Source organism: Anastrepha obliqua, chromosome 5, assembly GCF_027943255.1.
Source record: "Anastrepha obliqua isolate idAnaObli1 chromosome 5, idAnaObli1_1.0, whole genome shotgun sequence".
Lineage (NCBI taxonomy): Eukaryota > Metazoa > Arthropoda > Insecta > Diptera > Tephritidae > Anastrepha > Anastrepha obliqua.
The window spans coordinates 39,698,434-39,725,084 of record NC_072896.1 but is presented as its reverse complement, the minus strand read 5'-3'; the positions used below and the strand labels follow the sequence as shown (position 1 = coordinate 39,725,084).

General features: G+C 35.7%; 1 protein-coding gene across 1 annotated transcript in view; it reads left to right on the top strand.

Moving 5' to 3' along the window:
• LOC129247091 (dual oxidase) overlaps window positions 1-26,651 on the top strand; it is an 82,836-nt gene that overhangs the window by 39,311 nt on the left and 16,874 nt on the right. The window lies entirely within an intron of this gene.

The following is a 26,651-nucleotide window of genomic DNA, read 5'->3' as shown; positions in this document are numbered from 1 at the left end:
GATTTTAATTGAAGACATATGGTTGACAATCGCTAATAAGGCGCTGGTGCAACTGGGAATGCCTGCTTCAAACCAACCTGCAAACAACCTTTTCGATCGTGATTTGCAACGAGAAACACACTATGATTCTGACGAACTCGGGACATTCGTTAGAACAAATCTTCCGCAGTTAATTTAAATAAAACGCACTAAGCGAAGAATAACTGCGCCATCCATTCATATAACAGTAAATAATTAAAAAACAGCTACAAATTTGCTTAAATTTTAAATGTTGGATGATATCGATATTTCTTCATTATACAAAGTGGTCCAAAATTAATCACTCCATCGAAACAAATAGACAAGAAATGGAACACGTGAACTATGTTGTTAATGAAAGCAGTAAAGAGAAAAGGACCCAATATAAGTTCTTGAGGTACGTAGTTTTAAATTAAAGACTCTTACATAGAAAAGCTTCTTTATAATGCTTTTGTTAGGTCCAAACTGGAATACGTCTCTATAATCTGAAATCCGCACTATGGTACTTATTCGAAAAGGATAGAACCTATTCAAAAGAGCTTTATAAAATTCGCTTGTTTTAAAATGAATTTGACTTGCAATATATTTATTAACATATTTTTGTTTATTTATTCTTAGCAACTGTGGAAATGCAAAATTTCTTAAAGATTACTGATAATTGCTCTTGCACTTCTACAAGGTGAAGTTCAAAATAAATAAGACTGGCGTCATAAAAATGTTTTTGATGGCTCCATCCTTTTAATGAGTTAATGCGTTGGAAGTTACATCCTAGCCGACTTCCAGTGAAAGCTTGGTGCCATTAGGTTCAGTGGAAGCGAAGGTATTGCATCTAAAAATTGTCAGTATGTTTGTGTCATCGGTACAAAAATGAGCTTCGAACAAAGAGTAAGAGGTAAAATGTTTACCGAAACATTTGAATGGATAAAAAAAATGTATAGCGATGATCGTCCATCTCGTGCCAAAGTTTATGAGTGGTGTGAGGGCATAAATGACAATGAACATACGGGACGCCCAAAATCAGTAATCCCCGAAAACTCCATAGAAATTGTTCGTAAATTTATAAAAAATGAACCGAAATCATCGTTGAAATTCATGGAATCGGAGTTGAATATCTCCAAAACATCAGTTTATCGCATTTTAATTGATCTTTAGGACTTACGAAAGGTTACACGTTTCCTTCCGCACAAGTTAACTGAGGACCAAAAATTGCTCATAATTCAACATTCGAAATACTTCATTAAAGAGGCGAGAAAAGATAAGAACTTTCTTTACATTTGAACTAATGATGAAACGTGGTGTTTTCAATATGAATCTGAAACTAAGCGTCAAAGTGCCGAATGAAAGACCCCAGACGAGCCACCACCCAGAAAATCGCATTTGGAGAAGTCAAAAATAAGTCGATGCTCTTTGTTTTTACGATTCCAAGGCAATTGTCCACAAGGAGTTCGTGCCAACGGGCGAAACCATTAATACAATTTTTTTTCTTGGCGTTTTGTAGCGTTTGTTGCTACGCATTTGTCGAATTCGCCCTGAATACCGCGAAGAAGGAAGTATGTATTTCAGGGCGATCCACTCTTGTGACTGTCTTTTTGACTAGAAATCGCATTTTAACCATCAATCACTCACCGTATTCACCTGATATGGCTCCTTGTGACTTCTACTTATTCAGAAAATTGCATTTGACCATAAAGGAAAACGTTTTGCGTCCGTAGAGGCTATCCAAACGGCTTGTACCGACATCCTGAAGGACATACCGGTCAATGACCTAAAACACTCTTTCGAAAAGCACAGTGCATCAGGGCAAGAGGGGACGATTTTTAATAAAAAAAACTCGAAGTTATCAGAACAAAGCTCCTGTCGTTTCTATTTGTATAGAAGTCACTTGTCTCTCATAACTCATTTAGTCACAACTTAGAAGTTTGTTTATGACATAACGAATCAAAAGCCAAAGAATTTCAAGCTTTATTAAATTCTTTCAGTGTTCAGTCTATCGGAGCACAAGAGGCATAAGACGTACTAACTTGAACCAGAAAGAGGTTTTTTGGTGGAAAGCCAAAGTAAAAAAAGAAATTGACAGTCGATTACCCCACTGATGGTATCAAAGATATAACGGAGTGAAGAACACTCCTTCTACTTTGTGAAGTATGCATTTATGGTGCACATCTTGGCAAAATTACGTGAATTCAAAGCGATACGGAAAAAATTCCTTTGAATTCGTTGAAGTCTATTAATGCGGCAAAGATGATGCGAGTTTTATACAAGGTGGTGCAAAATTAATCCTCGATTCTTGTTTTTAAATAACTTTTTTAATAACTAAAAAAATGATTATGGGTTATGGAAATCTTTATTTTGACTTTACGCGCTCCATTGCTTGTCTATTTGTACACTGCAACTATCTAATTCACAAGTGTCAAATGTAAATAGATTTCAAAAAATCTCAGAATTATAAATACGATAATCATTGCACTATAACTTTGACGATTTTGTCGAACTTTGACACTTATTTAACTAACTTTTTTATTTCACGTTATGGTTTTGTTTTTAATAAAACTCCTATCCACAGTATTTTCTACTATTTCACGGCATATCATGCCATTCGTACCATCTGATTCATTCATCTACCACTTAATGTGTCGACATCTCATATCATCATTCATTCTGATTACACAATCCCATACGAGAATTCATTGTGTTTGCGGAGATCGTGTGTGCAATTACTCAGCCGGAACTGAAACTAAATTAAATTGATGACGGAATGTAAGCGTTGATTGGCAACATAAAATACAATAAAGCGCGCAGGCAGCGCATATACTCGTATGTAGGTATGTGAAATATATGACTAGGCCGGAGTAAATGAACTTTAGGTGTTTCCTATGACGTATTTTCGTTCTTTTTTAATGGAATTTATTTACAAATATTTTTTTTAAGTGGTATTGTTTGAGTGCTGCAGTATGCGTACATTAGTTATATCCGCATGATGTCGATAATTTTTGTGGGATTTTCTTGCTGACACAAATGTGGGTGTATTCTCAACTATTAGAACAACACAGAAATAATAAAGTCGTTTATAATTTTATAGCTGCTTTTGACCTTTTCACGCATTCTCATTCCACACAATTCGTAGTATTCAATAATAAATTAAATTTACTCATTGAAGAACTCCCCGTTATATTAAATAGAGGGTGGGTCAAGTAAAATTTTGCTCTTTGAATCGGCTATAAAAAAAAACTAATCAATACATTTTGAAATTTTTTTTTTATTTTGAAGCTTGAACATTGTCATTTATGAACGAAAAATAATATCGTTCAAATGACTGCCACGACTGGCTTTACAGTAGGCCATTCGATCAACCCAATTTTTAAGCACATTTCCGATTGTTTGGGCTCCAATTTCATGAATGGCAACTTCGATTTCGTGTTTTAAAGCATCCATCGTCTCTGGATGGTTCGCACAGCATTTGTCCTTGACGGCTCCCCACAAAAATAGGCCAACGGGCTTAAATCGCAGCTCCGAGGCGGTCAATTGATATTGGAATTTCGGCTGATTATTCGGTTTTCAAAAACGGTAGCTAAAAGTTCGAGTGTAACTTTGGCAGTGTAACAAGTTGCACCGTGCTGTTGAAACCAAATGTCGTCCTTGCCATCCTCTTCAATTTTTGCATTTGCTTCTCTACAGTAACGTGTGGATTTTCTGAGCTCCAAATCCGACAATCCTGCTTATTGACGTAGCCACCGATGTGAAAATCAAAAAAGAAGAAGAAGACTCACCACTTTGGAAATAGGTTTTCAATATTTTCCAGTTTTGTTCAAGCGTATAGCGTCCCATTTCGTAAATGGCAAACCTTTATGTAAATTATGAACACATTTGACATGTCATTTGTGTTACCATTCTCAAAAAAATAGGTGGTTCAAAAAGCAACGCTTTATGGCCCACCCTGTAGAAGGGATCACATTGGTTAATGATCAGCCTCATGTAATTACACAGGCCGACAGCATCTCAGATCCAGAAACCGGACTATATATTTTCGAAGGATTTTGATGCGATGAATCGAAATCTGGCCTCAAAATTGCTCTATCGGCTCTGGTTTTCGAGATATCCTAACCTAAAAGTGCAAAAAACACCGTTTTTGCCCATATTTGAGGTTATGCAGCCTTGCAGATGTTTTCTTTCACCAAAATTAAAGGATGGCATCTTTAAATACAAGCCTTCTTTTTTCAAATGGCGTTGAGTTTGCTCAAATATCATTTTTTTTCGCTGAGATATCGCATTTTGAAATTTTCAAATGGCGTTGAGTTTGCTCAAATATCATTTTTTTCGCTGAGATATCGCATTTTGAAATTTTCATGTTTCTAAATTGCCTGCTTGCGGTATGATAGGGGTGGTTTCTAGGGGTTAGGGCTGTGTGTGACTCGGTACCCAAAGGTTAGATAGTGTAGGGCTGTGTTGAGTCAGCACACTTATGGTGTGAGACAAAATTTTAAGAAAAATAAGACTGAATTCAAGGAAATTAGTAATCGACTATATCATGTCTATGTTATCTCAATCGATTTTCAGGTGTAGGAAAATTTAGAAACATGAAAATTTCAAAATGCGATATCTCAGCGAAAAAAAAAAATGATATTTGAGCAAACTCAACGCCATTTGAAAAAAGAAGGATTGTATTTAAAGATGCCATCCTTTAATTTTGGTGAAGGAAAACATCTGCAAGGCTACATAACCTCAAATATGGACAAAAACGGTGTTTTTTGCACTTTTAGGTTAGGATATCTCCAAAACCAGAGCTGATAGAGCAATTCTGAGGTCAGATTGGGATTCAGCGCATCATAAACCTTCAGAAATATATAGTCTGGTTTCTGGGTCTGAATGTTGGTTAAATTTTGTCGGCCTGTGTTATTGTTGATCAAATAAAAAACCTCGGTGTTATTTTTGGTACGAAGTTTACATTCAGTAATCACAATGGCTTTCTCATTTTTAAATCTTACACGTTTCTTGCTTTCACTTCTTTTAAATCTCAATCCTCTAGAAAGTAAAAAATAAATTCCAATTGCTCGCTCCCTTAATGAGTTCAACCAGACCTTATCGTTTGAACTCAATGTCACCGGGGTTAATTTTTCTTTGCCTAATGATGTTTTCATTAACCTTCTAAAATCTTGTTAATAGTCTTATTTTATTTATGCTTCTTGTTTAGCACCACAAATTTCAACAAAATGTCGGCAATTGATCATATCAAAAGACCGTTTAAAAGCGTTGTCCAAGTTCCCAAGCATACAATATTATCTGGATTTTGCGGCAAAACAACACACCATCGCACAAAGCAATCATTATGAACAAATTTCTGGCAAGGATTTCAAACAATTATTATCGAAAAATCACCGTATACAACTAAAATTGCAAACTGACTAATTTTTTTCTCTATCTGAAAGACAAATTACCACAATGAAGCACCCGTTCGGATCGAGAATCGAAGGCATAAAAAAGAATTCGCGGTCAAAACTAAAGTCGGTACAGGAATATTAGTTTGAAGATGTATTATTCGCTGTCATAAGTGTATTCTTTCGGAAGGGTCTTACTTTACAATAAATTTGAATGAATAACAAATATTTTGTGCTTCATTGACCGATTTCCCGCTACTCGTATTTTTTAATGTAAAATCATGCAGTCTGAGGGGTCCTTAGCTAGTTAGCATACACAACCAACCTGGTGCGGATAATTGCCATTAATGGGTGTCCGGTGGCAGAATTAAGTTATATATTTATAGATCCTTCCTAACCACTAGGCATATGAGCGGGGAGGGGCCGCGTTAGCTTCGTAGTTCGGGCGCGTTATTTACTCACCATGTCTCAATGGACGGATGAACAACGTGCGTTCACAATGGAAACGCATTTCAAGGCATTGATTTTCTTCACTTGTTCACGTTCCAAAACTCGACGGTAACGTGATGCCCCAAGTAAAGATTTTATTCGTTTATAGGTGCGAAAGCCATTGAAAAGATTGAACTTGTCGCTACAATTTGCGTAAAAATTTGTGAGAGACCATAGCAGAGCGACTTGACATGGTTAGCACTATCATTTGGATTGATCAAGCCAATTTTCATTTGAATCGAAGTGTGGAGCAGCAAAATTTCCAGTTATTGCAATCCGAACAAAAAAATTATCGTTCCCGAGGCTAAAGATATCACTTTTCGAGCAAGTGGCACGGAGTAGGGAGGCCAGGCCAGTGTATCCGACGTAACGGTCAAGGAGAGGAAATAATTAAAAAAAAAAAATTAATTTATATTACTTTGTAATAGTTATTGAAATAAATTTTTATAGTAAGTATTTTTTTAATAAGCATTTAATTCATTATTCTGTCATCGGACACCCTTTATGTGTAAGTACAAAAGAATTTAGCATAGCTGTAGTGTGCAATCAGGCTACACACAAGCAAACTGCTTCAACTCCGGACGTGCGTTTGGTCATAAGAGTTTTTTATTTTATCTTTCTCCGAATGCTTATAATGGAAATATTTTGCATTTGCATGTTTGAAACAATATTCTGATTTTCTAATAAAAAACCAAAACAAAACAAGAAAAAAAAGACGAAAAAACTCATTGCACGTTCATATTGTTCATCTTGTATAAGAAACAGGTAGGAAAGGCGTTTATCTACTATGCAAATGAAGCGTATCAACCTACAGTAGCCCACTGAAAGCATCATCAGCCTTAATTCTTCTCAATTTTTTCTATTTTCGTTTTCTTTTTGGATTCCCCCTGCCACTACCGGTCAAACTCGAGTTGTTAAGCTCACCTACGTTTAAGTTGAGTTTGTGGAAAGTAAGCGGCAGTCGGCAATATGGATTTACTATCATTTGTTGTGCGATTCCCCTTCACTTTTTTATTTCATCTCATTTTTTATTTCTATTAAAAAAAGCATTTATTAATTTGAGATGAGATGAGAAATTTTTATTTGGTTTATTTTCCCATTTTTCATTAACTTTTGCTGAAAGGAAGTTCTATAAAAGTCAACAACCGGCAACTGATTTTTGACGATAGTCTTACAAAAAAAACCAAAATGTGGATACCGGATCTTAATATTTTTCTAAATTTAAGAAACATTTTATTTTGCTTCTTTGTGTCTAATTTACTTGAAAAAATTGATAGTCGAAAATGAATAAGAGGAATAATAATAAAAACATTCAGGTGATAATTTATAATTGTTGAATTGATGTCAAAACGAAACATAAAATAAATTAAAAGTAAATAGGCACAGATCATCAGATGGTATTTTGTTTTTAGTTTTTAGTTATTTGCATTGCCTTTAAACTATGTGGCCACCTGCATATCTGCGAAGCTTCTTCAAAACAAGTTCAAGTCGATTTAGAACTTTCTACTTATTGAGTTTTAAATTTCTTTGTTATATTCCATTACTTAATTCATTAATCATTAATAGACTCTGGTTAATGATCCATCTCAGCAAAAGTTGAATAAAAGTTTTAATTTTGCCCGTTGGTCCAATAGCAAAACCGACTATACTGGGTTGCCCATATTCGACGGACACATGTGTTTTTTTTTTTAATCAAAGAAAAACAGAATTTTTTTGATGTTGACGATAATAATCATTTTATTTGGTTCAAGTAGATTTGTTGACATCACTTTTTGAATATGATATCTCTCAAATGGCCGCCTTGAGCCTGTACGGCGTATTGTGCCCGTTTTGCAGCATTTTCCATAGTTTTATCTAACATTTCGGCTGGAAAAGCAGCTATTTCCTCACGGATGTTGTTCTTGAGCTCTTCTATGGTCTTTGGCTTATTAATATAAACCTTTGATTTTGAATATCCCCACAAGAAGAAGTCAGGTGGCGTTAAATCGGGCGAACGCGGTGGCCAGTTAAAATCGCCATTTTTCGACATCAAACGACGAGGAAACAATTTCTTCAAAAAATCGATTGTGGGGCGAGCTTGTTGTGGTGGAGCGCCGTCTTGTTGAAACGAGAACTGCCTCATACGCTTTCGACGAATAATTGGCATCACAAAGGTGGTTATCATATCGCGATAACGCTCCTGATTGACGGTAGCAGCTTGACCATCTTCATTTTCGAAGCAAAACGGCCCAATAATCGTTTTCGGACTAACGCCGCACCAAACAGTGACTTTTTCGTCGTAAAGAGGTACCTCTTGAATTTCGGGAGGATTTTCAGTGGCGTAAATACGTAAATACCGTCCCATTCAATAAGAAATGAGCCTCATCGGGCATGATGATTTTGTTCCAAAATTGCTCGTCATCTTCAGCCATTTCGATAACTCTTTGTGCCCATTCCAATCGACGAGGCTTGTCCGCAGGCAATAATCTTTTCGTCAATTGAATCATACGGAAATAAATGCAAATCAATGCGGATAATTCATTGTAAAGTGATCCGAGCAATGCCCAACTGCTGAGAACGGCGATTTTGGGATGTTCTTGGCGACGTCTCAACACTGGCCCGTACAAGAGCAATATTCCCATCCGATCGCCTTGGTCGGTTTTGATTTGGCCTCCTTGGATTAGAAAGAGCATCACCAGTCGAAAACCTTTCGTACAATCGTTTAATGGTGTTCTTAGAAGGCGCACTTTTTACATTATTTAATTTCTTATACGCACGTTGAGTTTTCACAATTGACTTCTTTTGTTGAATGTAAATTTCAACAATTTGGGAGCGCTCGCGTGGCGTGTACTGTTCCATGGTAAAAATTTGCTTAGACTAACGCTTCCAACGCGGTATGTCATTAACCGATCTGACGTTTCTGTCAAAAGACACAGGGTTGCCAGATGGGTCCGTCGAATATGGTATTTAAACTTCTTGTTGTGTTAAAAGTATAAAGACATCCATTGGGTTATGTAGTAATTAATCATTTTTTAGCTTTTATTTTCCCGTCGCTATGTGACGTGCCCATTTTTAATACAGTCCGTCTAATAGAAGCGTGATTATCAAAATTTAAACTTGAGAGTTCCCTTATAAAGAAAGTTCGATGCTGCGAAAAAGGATTATCCTTTTCGCAATACCCATTATGCAATTTGTAAGATTTGTATGGAAAGCGTACGTTGTCCTTACAAAATAATTTATGTTTATAAAAAAGTATTTGAAGCAGTGTTGCTATGTACACACCCAAATGTACAAAAATTGTATCTGCATCTGCATCAAAATATTTGAAGAAGTCGAAGGCGTTCAGAAATAAATGAGTTCAACGGTATAGCGAAGTTAAAAACGTTAACGACTTGCCCGGGCGAGGCCTAAAACAAAAAAACCTCTCCAAAGCAGCATTCGAAGATCGTTGATTTGTTTGGGACAAAGCCGAACTTATCGTTACGTGAAACTGAAGCGGATCTAAGAAAAAGTGGTGTTAATGTATCCAACGACACGATTCGAGGTCGTTTCGGTGAAGAAGGTCTCAAATTCCGGGGAACATTACAAAAACCGCTGCGCTCATTTTCACACATTGAAAAAATACTTGCATGGGACAAAGCAAATTCAGAACGGAATTGAGCAAACGTAATACAATATTCGCGGAAGATTTTTTCGATGAATAATTGTATACAACGGTCCTGGTGTACTGATGATAATCGACAAGGTTAGGTTAATGTTAGGTTCGTTTAGTGTTTGAATATCTTTCTCTGAAATAGGTTTAGTTTTGACGAATAAAATTTACCAAAAAGCATTATTGCTGTCAGCTGCGACAATGTTTGGAAGAACCAGCCAATCTTGGATGTTAGAAGAAAACAACGATCCCAAGCATAAAAGCCGAAGGTGTGTAGTGTGAAAGCAGTAAAAAGCAACGAAAATGCTGAATTGGCCTTCACAGTCGCATGATGCCAACGCTATTGAAAATGTTTGGGCAATAGTTAACCAAAAACTCAGGGAAAACAAATATTGTTGGTCAAACGTTTATCAAGCAAATTAGTATGATTTGGAGTTGATAACCTCCACAACTTGCGCAGATATTAACACAAAGTACGATTCGAAGATGTGAAGTCAATATAGCTATTGGTGGTGACTATACATTTTATTAAATTTATTATTAATTTTATTATGCGTTTAATATAAATAAATAAATAAATACAATGCAGCTCGTTAGAATCGAGTTGGTCAAATATGTAGTTTCTAAATTATGGCGGTCAAGCTTCCCTTAGACAGACTCTATATTTGAAATATCGTTACTCTTGGAACTTATTAATATAAGTAGTAGTCTTCGATTCGCCAAGTGTTAACAACCAGCGCATAGATGGAGCAACTGGTATAAATAAATATACGTTGGTAGCACTGAAAAAGCGCTGTGCCAAAAATTACAATTGTTTGGAAGCACTTAACGATGCATGGTGGGAGAGTTGGCTTTACTTCGATTCCTTTTATGTCAGCTGTATGAAAGATGAGGTGGAATTATTTCAGCAGGTTCTGCTTAGATGCCCTGCTCTGGCAGAGACAAGATTTAGGTGTTTTGGCTCTCATTTATTTGGTTCGGCAGACCTTAATATTAACCACTTGATGAACTTAATCTCAAGCTACACAATGATATTTTTTACAGTATTATTAGGAGTATATTTTACTATTCTACAAGCATATTAATGTATTGGAGCACCATATACAATTGCTAACTCAATTTATGGATATAATTACATTTTTTATAGCTGAATCGGTTAACACAACCGTAAATCAGTCATTCCTTGGTCGTCTTCCTGAACAAGAAGAATTTTCTGTTCATAGACTAATTAATTAATCAAATAAATTTCGCTATAAATGTAAATTTTTGCTATAAAAACCACGACTCTTTCATGTTAGATCTTTACCCATATATAATATATTTATTCTTAAATTCTTCTTCTATATATATATAAGTACGGGTGGGCCATATATGTGTGTTCATAATTTACTTAAAGGTTTGCCATTTACGAAATGGGACGCAATACGCTTGAACAAAATTGGGAAATATTGAAAACCTATTTCCAAAGTGGTGAGTCTTCTTCGTCTTTTCTGATTTTCAGATCGGAATGTAGTGCTGCGATATTTCGTAACTGGAAGCCCACCGATTTATTTAAAAAAAAAAACAGATATTAATAGTATTAACTTAATTTGTAAGTTTATTTCAGAAACCAGACCCCAGCAAGCTCTGAACAAGCGTTACAATTCATATCAGCTAAATCCTAACACTCACCGTAAAAAAATTCTGCCCCTCTACCATCATTCCTTCTACCTTACCTTTAAACTCACCTCAATAAACATGAGTATGTAAGTAAGAACGGCAGCCACCGTAGCCGAACAGGTTGGTGCGTGTCTACCATTCGGAGAGCGTAGGTTGCAAACACCAAAATTAAGAAAACGTTTTTTCAAATAACAGCGCCCCTCGGCAGGCAATGGCAAACCTTCGAATGTATTTCTGCCATGGAAAAGCTACTCATAAAAAAACATTAGCCGTTCGGAGTCAGCTTAAAACTACTGGGAGTATTTTTAAACCTTCCCAAATGTCTTGTTTTTTCCGTCTGTCATCTGTCAACAATATTCAGTTCATTGTTAGAAAAACGCTTCTCAAGCTCATCAAATGCTTATAAAAGCATGCTCTAAGTAGAGCACAGTGCTTCAGGTGGTTTGAAAAATTCCGAAGTGGTGATTTTAGCGTGGAGAACGAGGACCGTGGCCGGCCACCGAAAAAGTTTGAGGACGCCGCATTGCAAGCATTGCTGGATGAAGATGATGCTCTCCCAGTTCAAAAGGAAGTCTTTTTTGCATCGAATCGTTACGGGTGATGAAAAATGGGTGTATTTCTCCAATCCCAAGCGTAAACGATCGTATGGGCCGCCCGGCCACAAGCCAAAAACAGCGGCCACAAGCCACATCGAACAAGAGCGACCCGGGAATTGGTGGGGACGCACAGTGCGGCCGATTCCCAAAAAGCTGGCCAAAAGTCGAAAAAAGAAGTTTCTAGATAGAGTTTTTTTTGTCTTTGGGTTGGCTACAGTAATGCCTTGAGTAGTGAAAACCGTTCATAGCAACGTCCTGTACCCTAAGTATCCTCTGTATTTTCGGTCGCAACGTGGCCTTCGTTTGAGCATCGTATTACTGTCGATGAATAGTGAAAGTTGTACACATTTGAAAAATTTTGTAATGGAGTAAATTGAACAAAACCAAATGGAATCATCTTCGGAAGGTTAGTAAAATACGAGAAATCTTTAGTACATATCAATACCTCGACACAGAATTTTTAGCTGCAGCAATACGTAGATACATTTTTTGCAATTTTTTTTATAAAATTTGAGTTTTCAAACTGTATAGTAATACAACCCCGTCATATACTGCTTTAAAACCTATTAAAGGTTACTCAAAAAAGTAATAGTTACTGAATAAAACAAGATTCAGCTGCTACCACTTGCTACCTTGCGACCCCGAAAACCTATAAATTTACATGCATCTTGATTATGTTCTTGAATACCCGCTATTTCACGTGAGGGGGTGGCCAATAGGGGTGGGAGGGGGTGGATTTTCAAAATTTTAAGATCAAATTCGTAATCAGCGTCCCTGAAAACATAAATTAACATGCATCTTGATTATGTTCTAGAATATACGCTATTTCACGTGAGGGGGTGGCCAATAGGTGTGGAAAGGGGTGGATTTTCAAAATTTTAAGATCAAATTCGTAATCAGCGACCCCGACAACCCCCGAGTAAGAAATTTTGAATCAATTACTTAATTTTTTGAGTTTTGGCCAGCTTTTCGGGAATCGGCCGCACTGTGGGACGTACGATTGGGAACCGCTGATGCATGCGGCACTCACCAGACTTGGCACCTTCCGATTATCATTTGTTCCTCGCATTTTCCGAGCAGCGCTTCAATTCTCACGAAGAAGCCAAAAAATGGCTCGATGATTGGTTTGCGGCCAAAGACGGTCAATTTTTTTGGCGCGGCATCCACAAATTGCCTGGGAGGTGGGAAAAATGTGTCGCTAGCGATGGCTATTATTTTGAAGATTAAATGTGTAACCATTTTTTATTAATAAACGTTTGAAATTGAAAAGAAAGTCTCATTTCATAGGCATCTACCTGGTATAGATCGCTCCATTTGTGGAGCAACTTCAGGACGCACGTCACATATAGGAGGAGGAGCGCAGCCAAACACCCAAAAAGAGTGTAAACGCCTATTATATTATATATGTATGTATATATAGCTACTTTAGTTCAGAAAATCATAAGTTTAAATTTAATATATTAGTTATTTATGATTGTTACTCTTGTAAATAAAACACAAAACTTTCAATATGGCGATTAATTTTGCGCCACCTGGTATATATATGTACATTGAATGTATATATGTACACATATGCAATTTTTTGTCTCTTTGGTATGCAAACTTTTATGAAGTATGCTGTTCAACACAAATAACTCCAAAGATTCGCACTTGAATAACTAAATTAGTGTTTGCAGTTCCATTCAGTCTACATGTTTAGCCAAATTTATTTTTGCACTGCCAAAGTTTTTGCCCATTACTACTTGAGATAAATTAGTGTATCGAATATAATTGGGCAGTGAATGGCGCTAAATGTGGTAAATTGAAATACGAGCACGTACTCTTTATAGAAGTGACGCATGCGTCGATAACAGAAAATAGAAAAAATCCAAATTAAAAAATTTATTTACTTACAAAATAATTTGTTTTATAATTTTTTACTGCGTTTTTATTTATTTTAATTGCCATTTTGTGATAGATTTAACACAGTTCATTACGCAATTCTATTCTACATTGCGTAAATGTATGTATGTATGTATGTATGTTTCCATGTAAGTATGTATGCATGTGTTCGTGCCAAAGCTGCCTATAAGAAACATTAAATCGCGATAAAAGTGGCTTACAAATTGTAGCTGTCGCTGTCATTAACAAAAGCACAAATTCCAATAGCTGCAGCAGCAGCACAACAACAACAAGTGCAACTACAAACACGACTACTCAAATTTCATTCGTATAAATTAAGCAAATTTTTGATTTCATTTGTCATTTTCAATTTTATCATTTGCGGTTTTCTACGAATGCGTTAGTTGTGTTTGCTTGGCCACTTGAAAGTGAGCAATTTGTTAATTTGACGGTCACATTAGACTGGCTGATGAATTTGCGAGTCCCTCGAGGTACGAGTATTCAACACAATTAAAAAGACATTCACATTCACATTCAGACCGATCGATATCTACGCACTGTTAAAATAATACACAGGGTGGCCTAATTAAACTGGTAGAATATAAATTTTTGCTCTCTCTTAATGCATAATAAGGCGAATCGTTTTCGCATTATTATTTCGCAGATTTCGCAGATTAATTTAATTAATTTGTGCCCGCGAGCGACCGTTAGCCACATAATTTGTAAAAATCTTCTAAAAACGAGTCATATATTATTCTCTCAGCAGATATCTTGGAAAGAAGTTTTCAGTCTATTAACACTAGTCGTAGAAGTTTTTTCTTTAAGTCGAAGTACTAGATTGTTTAATAAGATTTGTGGTTTGATAAGAAATACACAATTTTATAGTTTGGAATACTCTTTATTACTTAATATAGTCTCCCTGAACATCAATACACTTGTTCCAACGAGATTAAAAGTTATGAATTCCATTCCTAAAGTGAGAATCTGGAAGGGCTGCAAAATACGCTTCAACAGCTGCTATGACGTCATCATTTGATGAAAGACGCCTTCCACGCTTGTATTTGTGTAGGTCTAGAAACAGATAGAAATCGCTATGGGTCAAATCTGGTTAAAACGGTGGATGCTCCAACAATTCGAACTTTAATTCATGGAAATGAGCCATTGTCAAAATGCTCTTGTGACACGGTGCATTGTCCTGATGAAAAATACATTTTTTTCTTTTACAAACTTCGTTCAGCTGGTCTAAAAGGTTACATTAGTATTCAAAATTTCTTTATTTTTTAGTTTGCAAGTAATACACAAACAGAATTCCTTTCGTATCCAAACTGATGCTAATACCTTCTGGATCGATTTCTGTACACGAACTCCTTTCGGACCTGAAGAACCAGGTTCACACCACTCTTAACCCTCTTGTTTTGATAATGTAGCATGATGATAGACTTAAGTCTCATCCATACTGATGAATCGACGCACAAAATCCACTTCATTATTTTCAAAACGTTCTAAGGGTTGCTGAAAAAGTTGCACTTGAATGTGTTTTTGTTTCATTGGTAGTGAATGCTGCACCCATTGTGCATCCAGCTTTCTGAAAACCAATACCTCATTTAAAATATTGCCTATACTGCCCAATGAGATGTCTAACGCTTCTACTAAATCTCTTTTTGTCACTCGACGATTTTCTGGTTACTGTTTCTGTTTTTGGACGTCCTTGACGTGGATCGTCTTCAAGGTTTGTACGGCCACGTTTAAATTCAGCAACCCATCTTTCTACTGCTCTAATTGATAATGAAAAGTTTTCAAATTGATAAAAAATAAATAAAAAATAAATAAATAAATAAATAAATTTTCTTAGCTTTTAAACCTTCCAAAAATAAAACTGTAATCACTGCCTATACTAATTTTTTCCATTGTAAAAAATATTATAACACGTCGATACTAAATGGCTTATAAACAAAGAATCTATTTACAGATTGAAATGAAACTTTACATACGTCCATGTAAAGAGTATACCAACATAACAAATAAAAAATTTGGCTAGTAGCAATGCCCTATCTTGTCGAACCGTAAAATTTATTGAACAATCAGTAGTGCATTTAATGCACCAATGCAATATGCAATGGACCGACTACGGCTTTGAGCTAAACAAATATTTGACATTTTTAATTTCCATCATTAGATTCTTTAGCAAAATGAGGTAAAGTGGCCAAATATCATATTTGACGAATTTTTGTTTGTTGCATTTGTGCAAACAATATTTTTTTTTGCCTCACGACAAATCGAAAATCGATCTCGAGATTAGTAATACCAGGTATTCCGAAATTACTGAACCTATCTACAAGTATATATAGCACCGACATCGCCACCAGCGACTATTTCTGCTTCCCTAATATAAACTCAGATAGCGGCTTACAGGAGGTCTAAGAACCTTTAACCGGTGTTGAGCTTGTTAACTTTGGAGGATTACCCAGTGTTTTCAATGATGGGAGTCCTTATAGGTGTGGTTCGCTTATGCATTTCACATTCCTCCCAGTGACTTCATGAACTGAGAATTTAAAAAATTGAATTTAGATTATTTACTTAGTCTTAAAAGTTTTTATTTCTCAGTACAAGACATAAGGGGCATTACACTTAACTTACAAGTTTCACTGGAAGCCCACACACAAGCTTGAGTTTAGTTAGCAAAGCCCTACATGGATAAATTCCATTTCATTTTTACTATTGCCAGTCAGTTTATTACATGGTTATTACTCATAACATGGCTAGATGGTTTCCCACAAAGATAAGAAGCATAATTCCAATGCACTACTATAGGGAAATTTAGGTTTATTTACAGGTAAGAGCGGTTAACCAACCGATAACTATTTACGGCTATGGTAACCGCTTCGTGCTGATGACTCAAATTCAACAATCGAGAGTATCCAAATCTGGTATTTCCGTGGGCATGCCAAACAGTGAGCCTCAAAATGCCTAACTTTTAGTCCTGAGAACGCATAAGAGCTAAGGAGTAAATGGTTCTACCTATTCTTTCAAGTAACTGCAGCATAATGAATTTGAATTAATGTCAAGTCTCACCGCATTGATCCTAAAATACAGCTCCCGGCCAGTATATCCCCCTCTTCCCTTCCTCCCACAGTCGAGAATTGAGACTTTAATCGATACATGCTGCCCAGCCAGTTCACCAGCCAAGTTTTCTGCAATGTTCCTTTGATCAGAACCCATATGAGCTTGGTATCCAAAGTATCCGGATGCAACCAAGAGATAAATCGGGCACCTCCTACTTAGTAACAACAAATTGATTTTTCAAAAATTTACTCATTTTTCAAAGACAGATTGAATGGCTTAATGAATGGCTGACCGTCAATTTGATATGAAGAAGTAGATAATTAATGAATTTGTGGCCAAAAAGATATTATGTCCCCACATATCAAGAACATAGAGCAAATCCGTAGAATTACTGAATACGTACATATAATTCATCTGGAAGCTCTGCAGCATGTTTACATATACGTATGTAATTAAATAATTATGGAACTATGTGCACAAGCACTAGAAACTAGCAATGTTTAAAAACGCACTTGCATACATACATACATATGATTTTGAATTGCTATGAGTAAGTAATTCAAAATGGTGACAAATAGGACAAGTATTGTAACTGGTGTTTTTTTTTAATACAATCTAGAAAATCTCAAATTTTTGTGTTATTAGCTTATAAATTGTATGGTATATGACATCAGAGTTTCAGGCATATTACTATCTCGACCATGTATTCAGATCATCCGGTCTATTCAACTTTGTTTCACTTTTTCCAGAAGAACTAAATACACATTGACTTTCAAGTTATTAATTGTAGCTAGATTTTTTGCGAAGACTATTGACTTGATGTAGCCTAAGAATATAGTCTACAGTACTCAAATCCCATGACATAGGCAAGGAATTGTCGGACTGATTTATTGAGAGGCGCTGTACGACATAGAAAAGTTATGAGCCATGCTACCTCCGGCATTGAGATATTTATTTTCGGTTGATCCACCCATGATTTAGTCTGCTGCAAATTCAACAATTTTGCTTACTTGCAAAGTGATTACTTCTGATTTGAACATTTTTTACTAAAGCTTATTTAAGGAATAAATTTGCACGAGTTGTAAACATTGGTCGGGTGCATTTTTTTTTTTTTTTCAAGAACTCAGTTTTAGTTACTGAATCGCCTAAAACTAAATTTTAACCTATCAGTATGTTTTAGCGGCCGCCGTAGCGCAATGGGATGGTATGTGACTACCATTCAAAAGTTTTCAAGTTGGAATCTCCGGGCAAGAACAATCGAATTATAAAAACAAGTTTTTCTAACAACAATCGCCCCTCGCTCCCCATAAAGTCTGCTACCGTTCCGCGTTTTCAGGATTCAGCTGGAGTAAGCCAGATGCTGCAACGTTGGCATGATTTTTTTGTCGCTTTTTGTGAACTATGGCAAATTGCTTCGTGACTTCAGTCCCGGCTGAAGATCACTATTCCTTATATAGTATGGCGCCTTTACTATGCTCCGCAGAATTTTGTTTTGCAGACGTTGGAGAGGGTGTACGTTTTACTAGCGCATCTCAACAATTGTATGTCGTAAATAAACCGGTCTTAGTATATACAGGATGGGCCATATAGCGTTTGCTTTTGGAACCACCTATTTTTTTGAGAATGGTAACACAAATGGTATGTCAAATGTGTTCATAATTTACTTAAAGGCTTGACATTTACGAAATGGGACGCTATACGCTTGAACAAAATTGGAAAATATTGAAAACCTATTTCCAAAGTGGTGAGTCTTCTTCTTTTCTGATATTCACATCGGTGGCTACGTCAATAAGCAAATTTGTCGGATTTGGGGCTCAGAAAATCCACATGTTACTGTAGACAAACAAATCCATCCACAACGAGTCACTGTTTGGTGCGGTTTTTGGTTTGGCAGCATCATCGGGCCATTTTTTTCGAAAATGAGCGAGAGGGGACCCGCGGTTACAGTAAAGCGTTTCCGTGACATGCTCAACGAGTTGTTTCCAAAAATTGAAGAGGATGACATGGACGACATTTGGTTTCAACAGGACGGTGCAACTTGTCACACTGCCAAAGTTACACTCGAACTTTTGGCTACCGTTTTTGAATTCCGATATCAATTGACCGCCTCGGAGCTGTGATTTAAGCCCGTTGGACTATTTTTTGTGGGGAGCCGTTAAGGACAAATGCTATGCGAACCATCTAGAGACGATTTAGAGAGAGACTATGCTTTAAAACACGAAATCGAAGTTGCCATTCATAAAATTGGAGCCCAAGCAATCGAAAATGTGCTTAAAAATTGGGTTGATCGAATGGCCTACTGTAAAGGCAGTCGTGGCAGTCATTTGAACGATATTATTTTTCATTCATAAATGACAATGTTCAATCTTCACAATAAAAAAAAAAGTTTGAAAAAATATTGATTAGTTTGTTTGTTATAGCCGATTCAAAAAGAAAATTTTACATAACCCATACATAATTAATTTGTTGCGGATTGAGCGTCTACCAATGAGACAAATTAGCTTATTTAATTTCGTAGCTTATTTAGTAGCATTTTTTAGGGGAAACGATATATCTGTTGACTTACTTTTGTTTAGCTTTACTCTCCATTTATTAGCCCATGTAGCAATAAGATTATCAGCTTCTCGTAGCTTATTCGTTGCGTTTTCGATGGTGTTATGGACTGGAAGTACGGCGGAGTCATCCGCAAATGTTGCAGTTACTTGCTGATTTGCCGATGGTAAGTCGTGGGTATACAAGTATAGGAGATATAAAGGGTTTTCCCAACAGAGGTGTTGTTTTGAAATTTTTTTAATATAAATGATCGGATGTTTATTTCATTATAAAGAGGAAGGTATGCCGCAAATGACCACCACGACCACGCTTGCAAGACAATATTCTTTTCATGAAATTTTCCATGACCGAATTGCAAAGTGGCTGCCCTATGTCCTCGATAGCCTCACGAATTCCATCTTTGAGGTCTTGAATCGACCCTGGGCTATTGGCGTAGACGTTCTCTTTCACGTGGCCCCGAAGAAAAAAGTCACAATTTGTGAAATCACTAGATCTCGGTGGCCAATTGCGATCACCTCTTCGAGAGATAACCCGGTCCAGAAGCTTTTCCCGTTAAAGATCAATGGTTTCGTTGCTTTTGTGGCACGTAGCGCCGTCTTGTTGAAAATAAACGTTGTCCAGATCAATACCATCCAATTCCGGCCATGAAAAATCGTTAATCATCACTCGATAGCGCAATCCAATTCTAAATAACACTTTTGAAACCCTTTACCATAGGACACAAAATGCTTCGCTGTGGAATGCCAGCATTTATCTTTTCTTGAGACAAATATACATTTTCGTGTTTTATGCAAAAGTACGAGAGCACCTCGTCGTATTGGGCTGACAGCATGGACTTGAGCTATTGGGGGCGCCTTTCGTGTTAACTGTGATATTTTAACATTTTCTTAATTCAATATTTCGCCAGCCACTGCTCTACAAGCTTTAAATCCGTTTGTAACTCTTTTGATGCCTCTTTGTGCTCTTTTGCTTCGCTACTTAAATGCGGTTTCATTCGCGATTGTTGAAGTCAATACATTTCTTTTTATGGAAATATCAGATGCAAACAAAAGATATAATGTTTTACCAAAAACGTTTCCCTGAGGCAGGCCAGCCGATATCAGAATTTTTTTGTGTAATAAAATATTTTACTCTTGCAGTGAATCGTCGGCCAAAGAGGTTCGACATGGAAGTTTTTTGAAGTGAAAACTTCTTTAGAACCATTGGGAGTGATTTGAGAAAAAGTGAAACGAAAAAAGCGACATTCTTGGCTACGAAGCGTTATATTATATGTTGATATAAACGTAGCGACGAACTAAATAACTTTTAGGCCAGCGCCGACAGCATGGCGCGATAGCCGAGCGGCTAGCAATGTGAGCTTCCGATCCAAAATCCTTGGTTCGAATCACAAGAAAAAAATTTTTTTTATACAGTTATTTTATTTTATTTTATGATATGTTTATGAGGAGCTTTTTTTCATGGCAGAAATACACTCGGTGTTTTGCCATTGCCTGCTGAGGGGTGAACGCTATTAGAAAAATAGTTTTCCTTAATTTTGGTGGTTTCACCGAGATTCGAACTGACGTTCTCTCTGTGAATTCTGAATAGTAGTCACGCACCAACCCATTCGGCTACGGCGTTTGTTTAATTTTACTGATGCAAAAATGAGGAAAAATATATGAATAAAGTTTGCTTACTGTTTACACATTTTCCAAAGGTGACGGAGAACCAAAAAAAAAAGTCGATTTTCAAACAAATACGAGTGCATATGTGTAATTGTGTTAGAGTTTCGGTCACGCCCCAGCAAAACCTGCGTGCATATGTGTTTGTAACATTCAAAAAAATGTAATTGTGTTAGAGTTTCGGTTACGCAGGTTTTGCTGGGGACGCTCATAATATAATAGCAACCGCGTGTGTATTTTTATATTCGTAAATATTTTCATTTTTAAATATTTACCGCAATTATGCCGAAAAATAATACAGAAAAGTGTCGTGAGTATCGACAGAAAAAAAAATCAATAAATAGCATCACGGAATTCATTCACGAAAATTTAATAAAGTATACACCAAAAGTATCGCGGATACTTAGAAAAGATTACGATAAAGTTCCAATGATTTTAAGTGGCGATTTTAACGTAAATTTTGCATTGGACACAGCGGTTCCTTCAATTGACTTTCTCAATACAACATTCAATTTAAAAATGTGTAACAATCGCACTGAATCGACAACACGATCAAAAACAACAATTGACGCGGTATTTCAAAAATATGTTGACAACATCGAAACCAAAGCATTTGTATCATATTTTAGCTATCATAAGCCACTCACTTCTATCGCGTCTAACCGTTAGACTGGTATTTTTTTTTTTGTTTTTTTTTCTTTTATTCCTTGATATCTCTTGTCAAATTAACAATAAATAGTTTCTACATGAACATGATATATATAGTTATATGAAGAAATACCGCTCTTAATCAGAACATAGAGCAGAAACTCACTCCAACGTGAGCGATCTTGTGCAATTTTTTCGAATTTCATGCCAAGAATATCTTGATTTGTATTCCGCGTGTGTTGATCGCATCCAAGTTGTTCGTGGTCGTCCTCTTCTTCTGGAGCCTTGTGGATTCCATTCTAGGGCCATCTTTGCGATGTCATTGTCGTCTTTGCGTAAGGTGTGCCCAATCCCCAAAAGCCCTTCGTAGGAAAGAAAGCTTGTACAACATATGTGTCGAAAGTCTAAAAAAGTCACCCGGTGAATTGTAAGTACACACATAACATATTTCTGTACCCAGCATAAAGCTATTTTATTATTGTCAGCTGTGTAAAATTTAATAGAAACATTCAAGTAGTCGTTACACCTGTGCCACAAAATATGTGAATGCATTTTAATGCATAGAAGGAAAAAACTATTTTGGACTTTATACTAATGAATTCTGAATTCTCAACTATACTTTTAGCTTAAAAGCTAACGCACTGATTGCTCGCAGCGTAGTTACTGAAAATTCTGTTCCACAAAAAAAGCTAAAAAATAATTAATTAAAAACCAACAGCCACACCCGTTGCAGTAGCAAAATTTAATTGTGAAAAATCGCAGAATAATTGTCTACGACACTGACTTTTCAGTGACGATTTATGTTCATATAAGAATAGTAATTGAATGATATAAAAAGTAATGAACGTAAACCGAAATGCGTCGGCATGATTTATGTTAGTTGGCTTATTAGTTTTTGCTTAATTATGACCAAATAAAAATATCACGCACGAGTGCCAAGCACGTTAAAGCGCATATGACTGCCAATGACTAGCGAGTGTATACTCAAACTTCTCAGTAATTAAATGATTGAAGTTTCAATTGCATTGTCATTTAATTACTTCTTGAAAATCTTCCGATCTCCGACTGCAATGCCCTTACATTAGCAAAATATGATAGTCATAAAAATATAAAATTTGTAATTAGGTGCTAATTGAATTTGCATTTTCTTTCATTCATTTTATTAGTTTGAAACAAGAGATTTAATGCTGATAGTTTGAAAATTAAATTAATATAAACTTGAAAACGAAACTCTAAGATCAACAATAAAATAGTACACCATAATCATAAAAAGCTACTAAAACGGCTGTTTAAGCACTTCATTAAATGGTGAAAAGAATGCAGAGGTGTGGCTAATATCAGACCGTTAACCGGCTCTCAGCGAATTTGAAATAATCAGCTGATTTTCTGACAGCGGTTTGTTTAAGAAAAAACCGAGATTGTGTTCGTAACATAGAAAAAAAATCAGTGCAACCAATACGGGTGTTACTTTGTTGTCGTCTGAACCATAGAGAAAAGCAATTCAAAAGGTGTGGCAATATCTGACCGTTAACCGGCTCTCAGCTTGAAAGAATCAGCTGATATCCTGACGTAACCAGGGTCATGACAGCGGTTTATTTACGAAAAAACTGAGATTGTGTTGGTGATATAGGAAAAAAATAAACACAGCCCCCGCTCATGTTACTTCGTTGCCATCGAACAATGGACGAGTGTGGGAATACGGTTGAAATGAGCTCTCAGAATTCTGCTGTCTCGTCCCCGGTGACGTGACAGTCGAAGCTGTTCACACATTTTCTTTTTTGACCATACCTGGTAATCTATCATCCTTGGTTTGAACCATAGATGACTAGAACCCTCTTATTTCATGTGAGAGCGCACCCAGGAACTCGTTTGAGTATTCTGAGCACTGATAAACAGCTGAAAGATGAAATGTTAGGATGCAAGAAATAAGGAGCCAAAAATAACTAACGAAAACAGTTCGTAATTACTTTAATGTCGTGATATACTTAATTTGCAGGAATTTATGTTCAAATAAGAGAGAAAAATAATAGAGAAAAATTTTGAATTTAATTATATTATAATACTGTTTTTTCAGCGAGAAAACGCGGATGTGGTTGCAGATGGGAAGATAAGTCATGAGAAAATAATTAAATTTTGGCTAAGCTGTAAGAAAATAAAAGTTTTCCTTAATAATAGCAAGCATATTTAATCGTTTCACAAATTTCTTTTTCTTGCACATATTTTATCTTATATTTAAAAACTGTATATAACTTAGAATTATGGCTTTTGCTTTTAATATTTTTGTTTTCCGATGTTTGATGATTTCATTTGAATCTTAATTTTTGAATTTTTACTCGGATCGCATGGAGGCTGAAGTTCTTCTTCTTCTTAATTGGCGCGATAACCGCTTACGCGATTTTGGGCGAGTTAAACAAAGCGCGCCAGTCATTTCTTTCTCGTGCTAACCGGCGCCAATTGGACACACCAAGTGAAGCCAAGTCCTTCCCCTGGTACCGCATCGAATACTTTCAAAGCCGGAGCGTTTGTATCCATTCGGACGACATGACCCAGCCAACGTAACCGCTGCATCTTTATTCGCTGCGATATGTCTATGTCGTCGTAAAGCTCATACAGCTCATCGTTCCATCGCCTGCGATATTCGCCGTTGCCAACGTGCAAAGGTCCAAAAATCTTACGCAGAATCTTAGGACGGGCATGATGAGAGTCTTTTAGAGTGTTAGTTTTGTTCGTCGAGAAAGGACTTTACTGCCGAAGTTACTTTCACAATATTATAACTTTTTTCACATAACAATTGGTTCACATTAACCAAATTAAACTTACATATCAAAAGACACGTATCCATTTAAATTTTGTGAATATAATAAGCTTCAAACATGAGGCTTCTAATGACTCGCTTTACCAGAGAAGATAATTTTACATAGCTTTGTAATACACCGATTAGTCATTCGCACTTCAATTCTTGCAATCGATTCGTACGTCTCAACTGTTTTAGTCTTCCACCGTGGATTCCCCTGACTTCAACCTGAACAAGTATAGTTCACCGTCTTTTGGGTTATTTCATATTTAAAGACGCGGGATTGAATTTATTGCCTATTAAAAAAAAAGATTAGAAGTGGTAACAAATAGTCTGTGCACGACAGATCTTTTTTATGAGAAGCTTTCTCGCCGAAAGCGATCTCTATTAGAAAAAACGTTTTGAGTTAGTCTATAATTACACTGAAAAAATTATCATAAGCCATCCTCTGAAGTATAAAGTAGCGCAAAATTAATCATCCAATTTTGTTTTTGAATAACAATTTTACTAAATACAAAAACTTTAGTTTGAGTGATGGAAATATTTATTTTGACCTTTGTTCACTCCATTGATTGTCTGTCTGTATATTGCAGTTGATGCTTTCCATTTCAATTCAACCGGGCTACTCGGGTCATGTTCTTCGATTTCGATGTAACTTAAATATGTTGCTCTCTGGTCAAAATAATGAGACACGTATTTTTTTGTTCGCCCGAAAAAAATTTTTTTCAAGAGTTATCGGCAATTTTGTTTTTTGCCTCAAACTCGATTTTTTTTAATTATATAAGAAAAAAATTTTTTGAAATGCCCATAACTTAGTCAAAAATGAACCGATTTTAATAATTCTGGGTTCAAAATGATCGTAATTACTTACACAAGCGACTTCATGTAGAAACAATTGCAAAAAAGTAGTTGAAAATTTTTTATTTAGTAAAAAAGAAAAAAAATTTAAATTTTTTCAAAATTCAATATTTCAAAAAGTGCATTTTTTTTTTTTTATAACTTTTTCCAAATCAAAAAAACATCTCAAGCTTTAATTGAGCTGCATGCCTAGTAGCTAAAATGCGTTGTTTTTGAGTAATGAATTTTTGAGTAAACACCCTGTTTCGCACTTTTTGTTTTTTGCAAAATAAAAAATTTTCAACTACTTTTTTGCAATTGTTTCTGCATGAAGTCGCTCGTGTAAGTAATTACGATCATTTTGAACCCAGAATTATTAAAATCGGTTCATTTTTGACTAAGTTATGAGTATTTCAAAAAATTTTTTTCTTATATAATTAAAAAAAATCGATTTTGAGCCGAAAAACAAAATTGCCGATAATTCTTGAAAAAAAATTTTTTCGGGCGAACAAAAAAGTACGTGTCTCATTATTTTGACCAGAGAGCAACATATTTGAGTTACATCGAAATCGAAGAACATGTCCCGAATAGCCCTTTTGAATTGAAATGGAAATAATCTATATAAGAAAATTTTTTTTAATTGCTCATAACTTAGTCAAAAATGAACCGATTTTAATAGTTTTGGGTTCAAAATGATCGTTATTACTTACACGAGCGATTTCATTTAGAAATAGTTGCAAAAAAGTAGTTGAAAATTTTTTATTTTGCAAAAAACAAAAAGTGCGAAACAGGGTGTTTACTCAAAAATTCATTACTCAAAAACAACGCATTTTAGCTACTAGGCATGCAGCTCAATTAAAGTTTGAGATGTTTTTTTGATTTGGAAAAAGTTATAAAAAAAAAAAAAATGCACTTTTTGAAATATTGAATTTTGAAAAAATTTAATTTTTTTTTCTTTTTTACTAAATAAAAAATTTTCAACTACTTTTTTGCAATTGTTTCTACATGAAGTCGCTTGTGTAAGTAATTACGATCATTTTGAACCCAGAATTATTAAAATCGGTTCATTTTTGACTAAGTTATGGGCATTTCAAAAAATTTTTTTCTTATATAATTAAAAAAAATCGAGTTTGAGGCAAAAAACAAAATTGCCGATAACTCTTGAAAAAAATTTTTTTCGGGCGAACAAAAAAATACGTGTCTCATTATTTTGACCAGAGAGCAACATATTTAAGTTACATCGAAATCGAAGAACATGACCCGAGTAGCCCGGTTGAATTGAAATGGAAAGCATCAGTTGTTTATTTCACAAGTGTCATATACGATTGGCGTACGACGCCATTTGGAAAAATTATAAATCTTACGATAAAATGATTAATATTGCGCCACCTTGTATGGGGTGTTTTTTAAAAGCTTAAGAACTTAAAATGATAATACAAAACAGAAATA